The sequence below is a fragment of the Pseudorca crassidens genome, chromosome 18 (assembly GCF_039906515.1).
Source record: "Pseudorca crassidens isolate mPseCra1 chromosome 18, mPseCra1.hap1, whole genome shotgun sequence".
Classification (NCBI taxonomy): Eukaryota; Metazoa; Chordata; class Mammalia; order Artiodactyla; family Delphinidae; genus Pseudorca; species Pseudorca crassidens.
In genome coordinates this window covers 19,435,040-19,448,818 of record NC_090313.1, presented here as the reverse complement: position 1 = coordinate 19,448,818, position 13,779 = coordinate 19,435,040, and the positions used below count along the sequence as shown (strand labels likewise).

At 38.2% G+C, this 13,779-nt stretch overlaps 1 non-coding gene across 1 annotated transcript; it reads right to left on the bottom strand.

The window, feature by feature from the left end:
- Positions 1 to 8,670: 8,670 nt before the first annotated feature.
- Positions 8,671 to 8,774, bottom strand: LOC137211516 (U6 spliceosomal RNA). Its single transcript, XR_010937120.1, has one exon. It is a non-coding gene; the product is annotated as a U6 spliceosomal RNA (small nuclear RNA).
- Between the last annotated feature and the right edge of the window lie 5,005 nt (positions 8,775 to 13,779).

Genomic DNA, 13,779 nt, shown 5'->3' with positions numbered 1-13,779 from the left:
AAGCAATTTTGGATCCATTCTGCCATTTCAGAAATCCTTAGTAACCATGTACAGAAACAATTCTGGCGAAAATGGACAAATTATGAGCACAGCAAAAAAGCTAGCTGTGGGGGTAGGGTGGGTGTTAGGATCCCCTGTGGACTGGCTAGGTACTTGCTAATGTAATTTAGTGACTTTTGAGTCTTCTTCCATGTCATTTTCTACTTCTAAGATCTAGACCTCCAATCTGGGGCTGAGATGGAGTACCAACAGTCAGGCATTTGACCAGAAATTAAAGGAAAACAGTGAATTTGACTCAATCTCTCTGGAATGTCATATTTCCTCCCTTATGTAAGACTGATCTCGGGTGGCTTCGGCCTGCAGCAACTTGAAGCAGGGTTTCAGTTCCTGGCCAGTGATTAAAGTCGGGTGGTGGCAGTGAGAACACCGAATCGTAGCCACTAGACTAGTGGTCGGTGACAAGACCCTGGCCCTACGACTTTGCAGAAAAAGAATTCCCCAAAAGACGGAAAGTAGTGAAACAAGTAAAGTATTAATTAGGAGAAAAGAGTACGGTACATGTGGATAGACACACGGGTGGGCTCAGAGAGAGAGTCGCGCCCTCGTGGCAGTTTGAATCACTTACATGGGACATTTCTTCTGGGTTTCCTTTGGCCAATCATTTTGATTTGCCAGTTCAAAGTCCGTATTTGGTATATCTCAGTATTTTCCCATGTGTGCGAGTGCATCTCTTAGCCAAGATGGATTCTACCAAAGAGGCCTGTGGGTAGATTTGGCCACTTGGCATCGCTCCCCTTTTGACCTCTGAGGAGCCTTTCTGTGCATGTGTAGTCGGGAGGTCTCCTGACTTCAAGAATGAGGAACATGTGGTCTCTTATCTTCTGTCTGGGCAGGGCCCAGCCTCTTCTCTCAATTGTCCTGTTATTCCCATCTCAGAGTATGGGTCCACAGGGAACAAACTCAAACCTTTTTCCCTGAGGGCCCATCTATCTCCTGCCTCAAGACCTCCATCTCATAAATTCCATGTCTAATAGAAAAAACTTCAGTGACCATTCCTGAAAAAGATGGCCCCCTCTAACTCTGCAATCCTCTTTCCTTCTCTTGAGAGTCACTCGCTGCCTTATAGCAGCTCTTACATTGTTTCCTTGAATGAGTTAACTATTTAATGCAATTTAGTACTTTAGATGTTTGACTTCTTCTCACCAACAAGACCACTACCTCTTTAAGGAAAATTTACCACGAATGTGAAATATTGTTGGGCTGCACCACACAAGCCAACAGTTTGGCTCATTGGTTACCAGAGAAACTAGCAGAAGGGCACACCCCTCACCATCCCTCTGATAAGCTATCATGGTGGTGATGTTCTGAGCTAAAGGTTAGAACAGTCACTAGCTGGGGCAGCGGTAAGTATGTAGGAAGGTCGGTCATGTGAGTAGGATGTAGGTGAAGCAGGCATTAGTTGAGCAGGGCATGGACAAAGAGCAAGAGAACAGCCACCTTGTGTGGCCTGACCATACAGACATGCACAATAGCATTGGTTCTGAGGGCGTGGGGATTGTATCCATTATGTTTAATGTTATATCACCAAAGAATGTACCCAATGAATACTTGTTAAATACATGAATCAAAGGGCAAGGAATGGAGGACAATTCCCAGTTCTGAATAGAGCAAATGAGTACATATTTCCATTATTGAAACCAAGAAGCAAAAGCAAAGTAGGTTTAGAATAAAAAGATAAATCTTATTTCAAAAATACTAAATATGCTATGTCCATGTGATGTTCAGCTGTTGATAAGCACATCACTCCTCATAGATGTGTAACATACATTTCTTCCTCCAGGTGCTATTTTTCTTGATGGAAGAAACGATACTTTTTTATGTTTGCTCCTATATAACCAGTGTTGGGGCAGCAGGTACACAATAAATCTTAACTACATTAATAACTAAGTTAATTCAGTTAATATATAAAGTCCCTCTTTTATTAGTATTCAGAAGTCATCTTTTATATAGTTAATAATAATAGTGACATGCTGTGTTTTCTTTGTGTCGGGTACCATTCTAAGCACTTTAATGCATTAACTAATTCAATCCTCAGAACAATACTGTGAAATATTATCACTATTATATAATAGTGGTATATATACCACTATTATATATTAATAATATCATTATTATTATACCTGTTTTAGATGTGAAGACAATAAAGCACAGGTAGTTTAATTGTCCAAGGTCACCAAGCTGGTAGATATTGGGGCTGGATTCTGAATGCTAATAGCCGTTCTTCACAGGCTATGCTGTTAACCATTGTCTTATTCCTCTCTGTTACTTCCATGATGAAAGTAATGCTTTACAATCTATATGCTAGACTTTAAGCAAAGCAATTGGCAAAGGAGAAAATAATCAAAGGGACTTTATGTCCATATATACTTTGGAAAAATAGAAGTATGGAAAACTGAGAGAAAACACTCCACTGGCATTATCAAGAAGCATAAGGGGCTTCTCTGGTGGCGCAGTGGTTGAGAGTCCGCCTGCTGATGCAGGGGACACGGGTTCGTGCCCCGGTCCAGGAAGATCCCACATGCCGCAGAGCGGCTGGGCCCGTGAGCCATGGCCACTGAGCCTGCGCGTCCGGAGCCTGTGCTCCGCAGTGGGAGAGGCCACAACAGTGAGAGGCCCGCGTACCGCAAAAAAAAAAAAAAAAAAAAGCATAAGAAGACCTTTTAGAAGTTAACATTGGGAAGAAGAGAAAAAAGAAAACATAGGAATGTTTTCTATCTTAAATGGCTCACTCTGGCAGCAATATAAATATTCATTGTAATGCTGCTGCTGAGGAAAGAGCTTGAATTAGCAGGCTATTGCAATTCCCCAGAAAAGTGAGAAGTGGTACAGTGAGGACGAGGAAATTTAAAAAGTGGAATTGGGGGGACACAATGATGGAAAAGACATGGGAAATAAGAAAATATGAGGAATAAATGTGTCTCAGTCTTCTGTTTTTGATGACAACATGGATGCTAGACCCATGATCACAAAGATATCAGGGAATTGGCATCATATTTTGCTGTGTGTGATGAGTTTTTTTGTTTGTTTGTTTTAAGATATGCATCTTCAGCCTCTTTTCTGGGGCAATATACATTTAATTGACTATTTAACATTCCCAGTAGTTTCTCTCAACCCCCTCAAATTCAACACATGCAATACTGGATTTATGAGCTCTTCCCAAACCTGCTGCAGTTCAGTGTTCCCAGTCTTAGGAAAGGACACTATCACCTATTTAGGGACCCAAATTAACCTCGAGGACTTCCTTAACTTTACCCCTCCCCCATCTTCATATGCATGTAATCACTAAACCCACATTCCTAATATATCTGAATACATTCATTCTTTTTTGTCCCTGATTTTAAATCCTTATTATTTCTTATCTAGATTTAGTGCACTTTGGTAGCTGAGTAGGTTTTAACTGAAAGAAAACTAGAAAGTGAAAATAGCTTTCTCCCCTGTTATAAATACCATAAGGATATGGTCTCTCTCTGTCTTGTGCACCTCTGTTTCCCAGTGCTTGGTGATAGTAAATGTTCAATAACTCCTTAAGTGAATGAATGAAAAGAGGTTAAGCAAGATAACACCACCAAAAAACTTCCTTTTGCTTTCATAACATGAAATTCATTGGCGAGTCACACAAGAGCAATTTCAACGTGGGAGTTGTACCAGGAGACATAAAAATGAAAGAAAACTAAATAGTTCAAATATATTTCAAGAAAGTGCTTCTGATATTTTAGATGAGTTGGAAGAGGAACTTGTAACAATGGGTTAAACTCTCTGCTCATTGAGAGTTAGCCACTGACTTGAATAATTGCGAGCTGGCACGCTTGCCACCTTGTAAAAAGTGGGATCAGCAGGCTTCCCTGGTGGCGCAGTGGTTGCGAGTCCGCCTGCCAGTGCAGGGGACACGGGTTCGTGACCCGGTCCAGGGGAATCCCACATGCCGCGGAGCGGCTGGGCCCGTGGGCCATGGCTGCTGGGCCTGCGCATCCAGAGCCTGTGCTCCGCAACGGGAGAGGCCACAGCAGTGAGAGGCCCGCGTACCGCAAAAGAAAAAGGATCAGCAAGAAGTACTTCAGTAATGCTTCATTAAATTTCTTTGAAAATGCTAAATATAAAGCATATTTTTCTGAATCCCAGCTGGAGCAAAATGAGAATTATAAAATCATTACTTATAATCCTAATGCATTTGATAATTCCCAAATGACTTCCCATAGTCTAAAAAGCACTATGACATCCTAAGGGTCAGACATAGACACAGCAGTCATATTCAGAGGAAAGAGTGCCAGCGTCTTAACCCCCAAAAGACACAGAACAATGAGGCAGCCTCCCAGGCAGCCAGTGTAGCAGAGAAACTTCTGGAGACTGAGTTTGATTTGCTTTTCTCCCTTCGGAGCCTCATATTCAAGTTGGCCCCAAGATTCCTGCCAGCTAATCCTGTCACAGAGCTCAAGAGAATAGCAAAACGGTATAAGTAATATTTCTTTTCAGTTAAAATTCTTCCAAGGACAAGGAAAAGAGGTCTAAAAAGTAGTTCTTATAATAAATATTGCTCTCCTTTATTTTTTTCTTTGTAGACCTTGTTCTTTTTCCAAGTGAATTTTAACACATAACTATTGCCCTTCTACTCCAACAAAAGTGTTGAATATAGATTAGTGTAACTCACTCAGAAATTTAAAATCTAAACAGAAGAGGGTAATTTAAAACTGAAATGTTAACTCATTTTGAATTTTTGTCCCTCTGGGGATCTGGACAAGATAGGCACTCTCTTTTAAGTGGATCCAGTCATAGGACACATGCCCTTTTACTCCTTTAAAAATTTTTCTGAATTGTAGATTGAAATAATATTTGAAGGGATTTCAATTTTATTCAGTATTCACTATTTCAAGGGAAGAATTAAAATGCGACAGATTACTAAAATTACTGGAATGAGCATAATAGCTTTACTCAGTAAGGAGTCAATGGGGCTAAGATTTCTGCATAATGAATATTTCTAACAATTAAGCTGGTAAAAATGAAATGAAGTTCTATCATTTAATAATGCAAAAATGTGACAATGAGATTTCCAGTTCCAATTGCTAATATTCAAAACCTGCGGGGGGTGGGGGGTGGCTTCCCTGGTGGCGCAGTGGTTAAGAGTCTGCCTGCCAATTCAGGGGACACGGGTTTGAGCCTGGTCCAGGAAGATCCCACATGCCCGCGGAGTGACTAACCGCGTGCGCCACAACTACTGAGCCCGCGCGCCTAGAGCCCGTGAGCCACAATAAGAGAAGCCACCGCAATGAGAAGCCCGCGCACTGCAACGAAGGGTAGCCCCTGCTTGCTGCGACCAGAGAAAAGCCCGAAGACCCAACGCAGCCAAAAATAAAATTATATTTAAAAAGAAAAAACTGCGGGGGGAGGGGCAGGAGAGGAAAGGCCCTTAAAAATAATTTAAAGTGGGTCCTCTTTTGATGATTAGGGCAATCAGTATCCAAGTTTATCCTTTTGTGTCTATCAGTCATCCTTATAATTAGTCTCCTTAAGATGTTGTTTTGATTTTAATACACAAATGCAGATTAGTACCTGTTTTTTCCTCAGTGTGTATTAAAACCAACATATTACATTCTTTGGAGGCTTCAGCCATGAAAAGTTGGATTGTCTTGTTGCAAATTATAAGGATAATTCAACCAACTGTCAGGATTCTTAATCTAAGAAGTAGGCAATTAATGGGTCTTGTATATACTTATCATATGAAATAACTTTTGGAGCCCAATTTGCTGACTTGTAGGTAAAAGAAGTTCTTAGAGGAATTCTTCAGAGAAATTTTTGTTGGAATGGGAGAATTTTCTCCCCTATATGGCTTTACAAGTTACCCTCTGAGTTCTTTAGATCTGGCACAACACTATTTTGTCAAGGAAGATACGCCCAGTCAGAGAAAGGAGGTTACTGTGGAGATTCATGCAGAGTAGACGTGGAAGTCATCCCAAACCAATGGGGCTGTGCTGCACTGCAACATCAGTTTTCTCTCTCACTGTGTATCTGGTTGTTACTGTACACCTCTCTCTACCAATAACATTCTTCTGCTTCAGAATAATTGCTTTACTGCGTAACTTTGACTTGAACATTTTCTGTTGTGTAGGGGTTTTTTTAATTATTAATTAATTTATTTATTTTTGGCTGTGTTGGGTCTTCGTTTCTGTGCGAGGGCTTTTTCTAGTTGCGGCGAGCGGGGGCCAATCTTCATCACCGTGCGCGGGCATCTCACTGTCGCGGCCTCTCGTTGCGGAGCACAAGCTCCAGATGCGCAGGCTCAGTAGTTGTGGCTCACGGGCCTAGTTGCTCCGCGGCATGTGGGATCCTCCCAGACCAGGGCTCGAACCCGTGTCCCCTGCACTGGCAGGCAGATTCTCAACCACTGCGCCACCAGGGAAGCCCTATTGCGTAGTTTTTAATTCTAACTCTTCCTCATACCGTTCATCTGGTAATCTTATATACCTTATTCTCTCAGATTTAATTAATTCAAATTTCATTGAGAGTAATTTGTGCATCTTTTATTCTAAAAACACCTGACCAGGCTGTATATTCATTGCCGCGGGTAAACTATTTGCTCTGGATTAGTCAGCTGTATCCAAGGTGATATAGGAAAATGCATGGTTAAAAAACGTGCCCACCAAGAGAACTGTGCATAAGATACTTTAGCACTATTTTAAGGGTAGGCATCTGAATAAACTTATCTAACAGAAGAAGAAATGGACTTATCAGATGCTGTCAGGTATATAAATTGCAAATATTTTTGTTTGGATGAAATAAATAGCAGTAGTGGGAAAAAACACAGAAATGCTTTCGAGTGAACAGTCTCTATTGTAATAGAGTTCTATATTATTTTCTACTGTCATCAGTTTAAAAACATTGAGAATTCATATTTTGTATGTAAATATTTGAGGTATAAATTGTTTGAATGAGTCCACTTCTTTCAATTATTATGAAATGATAATTTTACTAAAGTGTTTTCAACACTTCATGTCATTTATATCAAGATTATTTTGGGTACAGATCGAATTAGATACAAACCCTTAATTAAAACATTTTCAGGTGTCACAAATGACACTTTAAGAAACATATAACCATAAACAGATGTAATTGTGACTTTTCTACAACAGAACGTATTGTCAATAAAATCATGTACCAATTCTTAGCATGTGTTTCCTTCCTCATATCATTAATCACAGATCATGTCAATATTAACCACAATTTGCATTTTGTTCTGATAAAGCTGCTCCTTTATTTCTTGTTTGAATATTCAGTTTTGAGATAAATATATATTTGTTTAACTCATGCATTGCTACTCATTTATTTATTTTTTAATTTTATAAGCCAGTTCTTTTCCATTTCATCAGGACAGGTCACAACTGCTTTTATCTAAATCAAGTTGCATATTCATTAAATACTCAAGGTCTGAACTTTAGACATATTGTTTTACATACTGTCTTTTGTTACTCTAATTACTATGCTACACGTATTTTTCCGAAGTGACATTGCAATGTACGGTACATTTTTCTGATATTCCTAAAATTACCTTTCCTTCTCACCTTTTCTTTCACCTCAACACCTTTTCAGTGATGAATTCTCAAAAGGAATTCTGGAGCTCAAACAACGATAAAGGTGTAATAAAATTTTCAAATTAATTATAAATTGGTATTTAAAATTTTGCCTCTCTGGATGTGAACATATACATAGAAAAGTCAGATGCAGCAGGTAACAGATAATTAAAGAACAAAATTAATTGTTATGATCAAGGTAGCTCTTTATTATTTCACACTATTAATATACTTGTAAAATGTATGATGCTTCTGCAATATTTTTTTTAAAATTTTATTTTATATTGGAGTATAGTAGATTAACAATGTTGTGTTATAGGGGTACAGCAAAGTGATTCAGTTATACACATATCTATTCTTTTTCAAATTCTTTTCCCATTTAGGTCATTACAGAGTATTGAGCAGAGTTCCCTGTGCTATACAGTAGTTCCTTGTTGGTTATCTATTTTAAATAGAGCAGTGTGTACACGTCAATCCCAAACTCCCATTCCATCCCTCATCCCTACCCTTCCCCCCTGGTAACCATAAATTTAGTTCTCTAAGTCTGTGAGTCCGTTTCTGTTTTGTAAATAAGTTCATTTGTATCATTTTTTTTTAGATTCCTCATGTAAGGGATATCATATGGTATTTTTCTTTCTCTGTCTGACTTACTTCTCTTAGTATGGTAATCTCCAGGTCCTATCAATACCTATTTTTTAATGTCTAAATTATTTTTTATTCCCTTTGGAAATCTCCAGTAGATGACAAATGAGTTGGTGGATTATATGCAATATCTGTATACTACATTGTAGTAACACCACATTAAAATATTATTTAATTCTAAATTCACTTCAAGAGAAAAAGGTAAAATACAGGGGAACGTAGTGTTAATTCAGAAAATAAAATAGGTCACTTTTAGCACTTAAAATGCAAAATTTAAACTTTAAAAATTACTAAGTATAAAAATTATTAACCTACTTCCTCTAAAAGTGATTATCCACCATTGAATGTCTTGCAGGATCGCTTTCAGATTTACAATGAAACAATAATCTCTAAGAGAACATGCTTCACAAAATACACAGAGTGCTTCATGAATTTGTGTGTCTTCTTTTGCAAGGGCCCAGCTAATCTTCTCTGAGTCATTCCAATTTTAGTGCATGTGCTGCCAGAACATACATGATTTTTAAACAACTTTTTAAATTAATTTTAATCCACATTCAATACGTCATTTTTTTTTTTTTTTTTTTTTTTTTTTTGGCCATGTAGTCCAGCTTGCAGGATCTTAGTTCCCTGATCAGGGATCAAACACAGGGCCCCTACAATGGAAGGGTGGAGTCCTAACCACTCGACTGCCAGGGAAGTCCCTAAACACTGATTTTATAATATGATACATGTAACAGTACTCTCATTTACATCAATATTGACATGATAATTATATCAATATTGTTACAATAAATGTTTGTTAAGCCACCCAGTCTATGGTATTTTGTTATAGCAGCCTGAACTAAGATAGACTTTGGTAGTAAGAAGTGGGGTGCCACTGTAACAAATACCTAAAAATGTGGAAGTTTTAGAGGCTGGAAGAGTTTTGAGGTGCGTGTTAGGAAAAGCCTATGGACTGTTAAAAGTGATCCTGGTGAGAGTTCAGAAAGGAAAGGAGAATAAATCTTCCATCTTCTTAGAGAATACAAAAGTAATCATGTATATAGAATGTTGGTAGAAATATAGACAGTGATAAATGGAATATTGCCTGCCACATCAGTAAACAAAGGATGTTACAGTCATCAATGATTGCAGCCCTCCAGCGTGAGCCCTTGAGCCCCGAGGAAACTCAGGAAGGAAAGAATACCTGCCATCTAGCACCCATCAGACTGCAGCCACTCCCTACAGTGAGGAAACTCAGGATGTGAAAACACACACCCCAGATGGCTGAGGTGCATATCAAAGGAATGATTTCAGTGAGCCCAGACTCTTGCATCTTCCCACACATAGAAGAGTGCTAAATTCTTTAACTTCACATACCTGGTTTTCTTTATTTTTTTTAAACTTTTTATTTTATATTGGGGTAGAGCCTATTAACAATGTTGTGATAGTTTCAGGTACACAGCAAAGTGACTCAGCCATACATATACACGTGTCCATTCTCCCCCAAACTCCCCTCCCATCCAGGCTGCCACATAACATTGAGCAGAGTTCCCTGTGCTACACAGTACATCCTTGTTGGTTATCCATCTTAAATATAGCAGTGTGTACATGTCAATCCCAAGCTCCCTAACTATCCCTTCCCCCCACCCTTCCCCCCCATAACAATAAGTTCGTCCTCTAAACCTGTGAGTCTGTTTCTGTTTTTTAAATGAGTTCATTTGTATCATTTCTCTTTAGATCCCTCATGTAAGGGATATCATATGATATTTCTCTTTCTCTGTCTGACTTACTTCACTCAGTATGACGATCTCTAGGCCCATCCATGTTGCTGCAAATGGCATTATTTCATTCTTTTTAATGGCTGAGTAATATTCCATTATAAATGTAACACATCTTCTTTATCCGTTCCTCTGTTGATGGACGTTTAGTTTGCTTCCATGTCTTGGCTGTTGTAAACAGTGCTGCAATGAACATTGGAGTGCATGTATCCTTTCAGGCCATGTTTTTCTCCCAATTTATGCCCAGGAGGGTCATATGGTAGCTCTGTCCATACTGTTCTCCACAGTGGCTGTACAATTTACCTTCCCACCATCAGTGTAGGAGGGTTCCCTTTTCTCCACACCCTCTGCAGTATTTATTGTTTGTGGATTTTTTGATGATAGTCATTTTGACTGGTGTGAGGTGATATCTCATTGTAGATCATTCTTTAACACCATACACAAAAATAAGCTCAAAATAGATTAAAGACCTAAATGTGAGATGGGACACTATAAAATTCCTAGAGGAAAACATAGGCAGAACACTCTCTGACATAAATTGCAGCAATATCTTTTTCAGTCTGTCTCCCAGAATAATGGAAATAAAAACAAACATAAAAATGGGACCTGATTAAACTCAAAAGCTTTTGCACAGAAAAGGAAACACAAACAAAATGAAAAGACAACCCACAGATTGGGAGAAAATATTTGCAAATGATGTGACTGAGAAGGGATTAGTCTCCAAAATTTACAAACAGCTCATGAGACTTAATGTCATCAAAAACTGGGTAGAATACCTAAATAGATATTTCTCCAAAGACATACAGATGGCCAAGAGGCACATGGTTTTCTTTAATTGACAGTAATCTTTTGATGTTCCTGACTACCTGCCCTTTGTTGCAAAACTCCTATATATCCTAGCTCCCCCATCACCTCCTTGGAGCAGTTCTCTCAGGGTTACTTGAGATGCTTCCTCCTGGGCTTGAAGTCCTAAAAATCTCCACCGAATAAAACATAACTCTAACTCTCAACTTTTAGGTTGTGAATAATTTTTTAGTTGACAGCAGTAAAGGCCATTCTGACGAGGTCCAGATGGAAATGAGGAACATGTTGTTGGACAATGGAGAAAAAGGTGATTCCTGTTATAAAGTGGCAAAGAACTTGGCTGTGTTGTGTGTCTGTGTTCCAGTGTCTTGTGGAAGATAGGACTTGAGAGTGATAAAACTGGATATTTAGCTGAGATTTCTAAGCAACGTGTTGAAGGAGCGGCTTGTTTTCTCCTGACTGCTGATAGTAAAATGCAAGAGAGAAATAAGTTGAAGAAGGAATTGTTAAGCAATGAGCAAAAAGAAACTAGAACTTAAAGATTTGAAAAATTCTCAGCCTATCCATATCGCAAAACAATGAGAAAGCATATTCTGAAGAGGACACTGAGAGTGTAACTGACCATTTTGATGAGATCAGAGTGGATACAAACCATGGACCTAATCAGCCATCAAGCAGAGGCCAGGATCAGAGATGGGATTATACCAGCAGAAATACTGCCAGATGGGATTACAGAGAACGGAGAAAACGGGACAGAGTGAAGGAAGGCTTTTGGACCTTTTTGATTTTATAGAACAGGATGACAGAACTTTTTAGCTGTGAATGTGTGCTATTCTTCACGAAAAGGGGAGAATGGCCCTGAAGGTGATTCAGATATCATTAGGTCCATCACCTCAGGCCAGGTGACCTGAAGCTGAAACTGTGAAAGCAGATCTGCCTGGAGCCATGGGGGGGAGTGGGGGACAGGTGGGCGGAGAGGAGGGCAACCCCTACCCAGCATAATATTATCATTTATATTAATGTTGATATGATATAACTATTTTCCTGGCAACAATGTTCATAATCTTTTTTAACCTTTTTTATGTAGAACATCAACTATAGAATTAAGACTTTCTTTATAAATATTAAATATAATAAAGCATTTTATATTATTGCCAATAGAGAGAGGTACTCTGGTTGAATAAAAGCTTGGCAGAGAATGGATTTATTTTGATTCTGGTCCTATCTTTACCGTTAATTATCTCTGATTTAGAGCTGGGCCCTCCCATTCTCTCTGCCTTGGAATTTTCATGAGGACAATAATACTTAATCTCCACACTTCCCACAATTGTTGTGAGCAAAATAACTCTGACAATACTGTAATTTGGATATGTGGTGAATGATAAAGTATAAGACCTATTATTTCTACAGTAATTTTAGCAGTTAAAATAAATTTGATTATTTGAGTAATGATAGCCATACTTAAATACAGCTGCTTCTCTACTGGATATGCAATTAAATTTGCTGTGAGTGTGTGAATGCCTTCTTGGTACTTTAGTATATATTTTGTACCTTAAAAATATTTAGAGCACAAAAATATTTTTAAAATTATTACCACTTATATAAGAATTTAAGTTCTAAAGGTGTTTTTGCTTTAGCCTCAGGAATGCCTACTTATAATTGTTTGTCTCCCACCTGCTAAAGTCGCTTAAGGTATAAAGAATGAATTTGATTTTACATTTATCACAAAAACATCACCTTGACATTTAAAGAAAAAGAAAACATTTTATGTGATTGCAAATGAGCACTTAAGATACTGAAATGTCTCCTTCATGAAAAAACAAAATGCTCTTCTTTTGTTTTTTAAAAGTACCAACTGTCCTCTCCATAGTAACATATGTCAGAGTATCCTACATAGATTTGGGGTGAAGAAGCCAGCCCATAATTCTTCAAATTATCATTGGGTTTTGCAGTAGACTAAAGCCAGTTTTAATCTTGAAAGATGGACAAGTAGGAAATAACTCTCTGCTTTGGGAATGAGAAAATTATGCTTTGAGGAAAAACAGCAGACAAATCAACCATTTTTAAAGTGATGTTTGTTCGTTTTCGTAGGATTATAAATTTGGGGGATGACTGACATGCATTTATCCTCTTCAAACAGTGGTTCATAATGTGTGAGCCATACAAGAGGGTTTGAGTGAGCGAATGACACTGAGGTTAAGACAGGTATTGGAAGGGGTCTATAAATCCATGTGCCATGACTATAGACTGGATATCTCATTTTTCAAGAGTATGCTGATATACATATTGATTTGCTGATCTATATACTCAAATTCATTTGGCATTATCAATTTTCTTAATCAGTTAGTACTAAAATTACAATTGCTATCATTTGAATACATATTTTTAAGAAAAGTGTAACCACTGTTATATTAATTAAACAAGGGGATCATTAGAGTGACCTGGTTCTAGTGCCGTGGTGGTCGACATAAGCAAAGCAGACTCTAAGCCTGTAAATGCCTTAAGGTTACAAAGTTGAAACCTAAGGGCAACCAGTCACAAAGCGCCAACTACTCTTTAAGTTATTGCAGTCAATGATTTCCTAACTTTGCCTCTGCCTTTTTCTCTATAAAATCTCTACCCCAAGTTCCTCTCAGTGGAACACTTCTAACCACTTCGCATTTAGCACTCCCTGATTTGAATTAATTTTTGCACAAATAAATTCTTAAAATTTTTAATATGCCTCAGTTTATCTTTTAACACTACTTTCTGAAATTAATCCCAATATTAAGAATTGAAAGGTTACAGAGCTTGGGGAAGGAGTAGTAACACAAATTTGTAAACAAAATGTAGTCACATGAAACGATCATTCATATTAGGAAGGTTACGTCAATCCCAAATCAGTGTTATATATACTTAGTTTTAAAAAGGACAGGACTTCCCTGGTGGCGCAGTGGTTAAGAATCTGCCTGCCA